Raw genomic sequence first — 5,193 nt, 5'->3', positions numbered from 1 at the left:
ACCTGGAATTCAGGCTGCAGCGAGAGACAAAGGCCCCGCCACATCCCGGAAGCCGCCCTATCCGCTCCAGCTGCGTTCCTGATTGGACCGTTCCCAGCCCAGCGTCTCTGACTGGATGATATTTAAGGCACCGTCTTTTCAGGCCCTGAGTGACAGAAGACGTGATCAGATGCTGGGCTGAAAGAAGAAAGAGTGACAGCCTAGGCTGCAGCCTTTTCAGACAGGGCTTCCTTCCCGAGCTGACCCAGGCCCACACCAGCGGGTATTTGCCCTTAACCTTGTGTATCAATTTATATGCATTCAAAAATAATATATTATATGGCTATTCACAAATGAACAAAGTATAACAACAATTGTTCTAAAATTTTAGATTTTATGACCTTCCTGTATTCTGGTCATTTGAGCAGGCAATCCTCTGAAATAAAAGGTAAGTCACATGTGAATTTTAAATTTTCTAGTAGCCAAACTTTAAAAAGAAAGAAGAAACAAGTGGAATTGATTGTAACAATTTAATTAATCCAATATATTCAAAATATTTTCATTTTAATATGTGAGCAATATGTAATTATTAATGAAGTATATATACATTTGAAACAAAATCTTTGAAACTAATTCTGTATTTTACCTTTCTAGCACATCGCAGTTCAGACCAGCCACATTCCAGGTACACAGTAGCCACACATGGCCAATAGCTGCCACATTGAAGTACAGCTGTGATGTCAGTGGGGGTGAAGGGCCTGAACACCCCTTTTCTGCCACAGGTGAGGGGACACGTCTCTTTTCAGTTCAACTAAACAAATAGTGGCTATAGAAAAAGCTGATGGCAGCAGGAATAAACCACAGGTAAACCACTGCTTACCGCCTCTTGCCCACCTTTCTTTCAGAGATCAGACAGTGAACAAAGGATGATGGGCCACAGGAGAAAAAAAAACTATGTCTTCAGATCTGTTCACAGTCTTGACCTTTAATATTTACATAGGAATAAAATAGATTAAAGGCAAACTTATTTTGCTATTTGACCTTGACCCTAATGGTCAGGCTGTGGTTATCTGTTTTCTCCTGTGGTGTGGAAAACTGAGTGAATATAAGCACCAATCACATGCATACATGCCCACATGTATTTCGGCATTTCTTTTTTTTTGAGATGGAGTTTCACTCTTGTTGCCCAGGCTAAAGTGCAATGGTGTGGTCTTGGCTCACCGCAACCTCTGCCTCCTGGGTTCAAGCAATTCTCCTACCTCACCCTCCCGAGTAGCTGGGATTACAGGCATGAACCACCACGCCCGGCTAATTTTTTGTATTTTTAGTAGAGATGGGATTTCTCCATGTTGGTCAGGCTGGTCTTGAACTCCTGACCTCAGGTGATCCAACCGCCTTGACCTCCTAAAGTGCTGGGATTATAGGCATGAGCCACCACCCCCGACCATATTTCTGCATTTCTCAACATTATCTTACAAGACATCTAACTTTAAATTGGGAAAAATATCAATACTTTTATGGTGCCCAATGTTAGAAGGTAACTAGTAATCAACCTGTCATTAAATCTTGGCATTCTACCTGCACTGGGTGCATGTATTAGTTAGCTATTGCAGCATAACCAACCATCCAAAACTGATTAGCTCATAATTGAACTGCTCAGCCATTTAGGCTGGACTCAGTGGGGCCATTCTTCTGTTCTCAGCTGAGCTCCTTCAGACATGTATCATGAGCTGCTCATTGACTTGGAAAGCAGCTGTGCTTGTAGAGGTGAGCTTCTGCTTCTGGGACTGTCAACAGGGGCACTTTGCTTCTCCTCTTCATAGTATCTTATACTCCAGTTGGCTAATATGGGCTTTTTTCTTTTCTTTTTTTGAGACAGAGTCTTGTTCTGTCACCCAGGCTGGAGTGCATTGGTGCGATCTCTGCTCACCACTGCAAGCTCCACCTACTGGGTCCAAGTGACTCTCATGCCTCAGCCTCCTGAGTAGCTGGGACTACAGGCACCCGCCACCATGCCCGGTTAATTTTTTTGTATTTTTAGTAGAGACGGGGTCTCACCATGTAAGCCAGGATGTTCTCGATCTCCTGACCTCTTGATCCACCCATCTCAGCCTCCCAAAGTGCTGGGATTACAGGCGTCAGCCACCGCGCCTGGCCTAATATGGGCTTTTTTTTTTTCATGAATATGGCAGCATTCTGAAAGAAAAACAGAAGCAGGCCGGGCATGCTGGCTCATGCCTGTAATTCCAGAACTTTAGTAGGTCAAGGCGGGCAGATCACATTAGGTCAGGAGTTTGAAACCAGTCTGGCCAACGTGGCGAAACCTCGCCTCTACTAAAAATACAAAAATTAGCTGGGTGTGGTGGCACACACCTGTAGTCCCAGCTACTCAGAAGGCTGAGTCAGGAGAATTGCCTGAATCTGGGAGGTGGAGGTTGCAGTGAGCCGAGATCATGCCACTGCACTCCAGCCTGGGTGACAGAGAAAGACTCCTTCTCAAAAAAAGAAAAAAACAGAGAAAAGAAAAGAAAAGCAGAAGCAGTCAAAACTTTGAGCCTAGGCTCCAAACCAACACATTGTCATGTTCTCAGGTTTCTACTGCCATGAGCAAATAAGGCCAGCCAGATCAAGCATTTGGAAAATAGGTTCTGAATCTTCATGGGAATGGCTGTAAAAGCACCTGTTAATGTACATGGATACAGGAGGGATGAAAAATTGCTACCATATTTGCAATCAGTATCCTTCTGCTTTTTTTTTTTTTTTTTTGAGACAGAGTCTCACTCTGTCACCAGGCTGGAGTGCAGTGGTGTGATCTTGGCTCACTGCAACCGCCGCCTCCTGTGTTCAAGTGATTCTCATGCCTCAGCCTCCCGAGTAGCTGGGATTACAGGCCCACACCACCACACCCAGCTAAGTTTTGTGTTTTTAGTAGAGACGGGGTTTCTCCATGTTGGCCAGGATGGTCTCGATCTCCTGACATCTTGATTCACCCAATTCAGCTTCCCAAAGTGCTGGGGTTACAGGTGTGAGCCACCGTGCCCAGTCCATTCTGCTTTTTCTGCATATGTGGTCTGTAGAACTCTTCCACATCAAGAAATTGTCCAAACACTCACAGCTACTAAGTGGCTGGGCTGGGACTCAGGGTCAACTCTGTCTGACTTCAAAGCCTATGTATTTCCATGGATCACACTACTCAAATAGCTGCCCTAGACTCTTAAAACCCTGGAGAGTGACGCTTCTAAAATAAAAGCCAGATTGCTTGCAGACTTTTGTCCATAAAGTACTGTTTATTATTGGGAATAATCTCAAGAAATTACTGAAGCACATGGTGGCCCAAATCTGTAATTCCAACACTTTGGGAGCCTGAGATGGGAGGATCATTTAAGCTCAGGAGTTCAAGTGCAGCCTGGGCAACAAAATAAGATCCTGGCTCAATAAAAGAAATTTAAAAATTAACCAGGCATGGTGATACTCAGGTGTCTAGGGCAGGAGGATTGTTTAAGACTGGAAGGTGGAAGCTGGATTCAGCCATGATTGATTACGCCACTGCACTCCAGCCTGGTTGATAGAATGAGACTATCTCAAACAAAACAAAAAAAAACAAAAAAGAAATTGCAAAAGCATTTTGAAAGAACATAGAATAATTTGGAAAAAATAGCTGACATAGCTGATATAGAGTAATTTGGAAAACATAACTTATTTTAGATAACCAAAGCCCAACAACACATCACTTATTTTTTATCATAGAACAAATTTGAGGCTGGGTGCAGTGGCTCACACCTGTAATCCCAGCACTTTGGGAGGCCGAGGCAGGCAGATCACCTGATGTTGGGAGTTTGAGACCAGCCTGACCAACATGGTGAAACCCCGTCTCTACTCAAAATACAAAATAAGCCGAGTGTGGTGGCTCGCGCCTGTAATCCCAGCTACTCAGGAGGCTGAGGCATGAGAATCACTTGAACCCGGGAGGCGGAGGTTGCAGTGAGTGGAGATTGTGCCACTGCACTCCAGCCTGGGCAATAGAGTGAGACACCACCTCAAAAAAAATAAAAAATATAAAATAAGAAAGAAAACATTTGAAAACTTAAAAAAAAAAAACTTCAGAGAAATTAAATTTAACACAGTTTAATTGAGCAAATAATAATTTGCAAATTAAGCAGCCTGTGGGTCCTGAGTAGCCTCAGAGAGGCTCCAGCACAGCCACATGGTAAAAAAGATTTATGCACAGGAAAAGCAAAGTGACATACAGAAAAGAGAAGTGGTATAGAAATAGCCAGATTAATTACAGTTTGAGATTTGCCTTATTTGAATATGGTTTGAACAGTTGATGTTCTTTTATTGGGACAAACATAGTGGTCGGTACAAGAATAGGTAACAACCTATTTAGATATCCAGTTAGGTTTCAGTTGACTATGTAGAGAAAAACCTATTGACCAAAATTAAACATAAAAGGGGTTAGCTTTAGGCTATAATTAATTTAACAATATCTCCCATTTGGTTAGTATCTCAATTTTGAGAAATAACCCAAAACTTTAGACATTGATATTACTTTGTCACCATCAAAAATTTACTTATGGCCGGGTGTGGTGGCTCACGCCTATAATCCCAGCACTTTGGGAGGCCAAGGCAGGCAGATCACAAGGTCAGGAGTTCAAGACAAGCCTGGCCAATAAGGTGAAACCCAGTCTCTACTAAAAATATGAAAATTAGCCCAGTGTGGTGGCAGGCACCTGTAGTCCCAGCTACTTGGGAGGCTGAGGCAAGAGAATCGCTTGAACCTGAAAGGCAGAGGTTGCAGTGAGCAGAGATCATACCACTGCACTCCAGTCTGGGTGACAGAGCAAGACTCCATCTCAAGGAAAAAAAAAAAAAAAAAGACGTATTTAGTCTCAATTTCTACTGTAAAATAGTAGAACTGTGGGTTTTGTAAAGTGAAAAAAGGGACTTCAGGTTATTATTGTTTAAAAGGATTACAGTAAGAGGGGACCTCCTTGTATTGAAATCTGCTGTTTACAAAAGAAAAACAAGACCTGGTCAGTTTTAGAATCTACCTATTTCTTTAAATTTTCAGTTTGACTATGTCACATTTAGCATGACTGGCTCCATTTTGGTTTGTTTTGGTCTGTTTGGGCCTAGTGAACAAGCTCAGTCCAGAATGATGGCCTCCAATAATTTTGTTTAAAAAAATTTCCCCCTTTTGATTAAGTTTTCGCA

The 5,193-nt window shown here is 42.7% G+C and overlaps 1 protein-coding gene across 1 annotated transcript in view; it reads right to left on the bottom strand.

Annotated features, from left to right (window-relative positions):
- The window catches only part of LOC100590160 (putative zinc finger protein 66), a 98,996-nt gene that overhangs the window by 27,359 nt on the left and 66,444 nt on the right, over window positions 1-5,193 (bottom strand).

This window comes from Nomascus leucogenys, chromosome 3 (genome assembly GCF_006542625.1).
Source record: "Nomascus leucogenys isolate Asia chromosome 3, Asia_NLE_v1, whole genome shotgun sequence".
NCBI classification, from domain to species: domain Eukaryota; kingdom Metazoa; phylum Chordata; class Mammalia; order Primates; family Hylobatidae; genus Nomascus; species Nomascus leucogenys.
The sequence above is the reverse complement of the archived record's forward strand: the minus strand, read 5'-3'. Positions and strand labels throughout refer to the sequence as shown.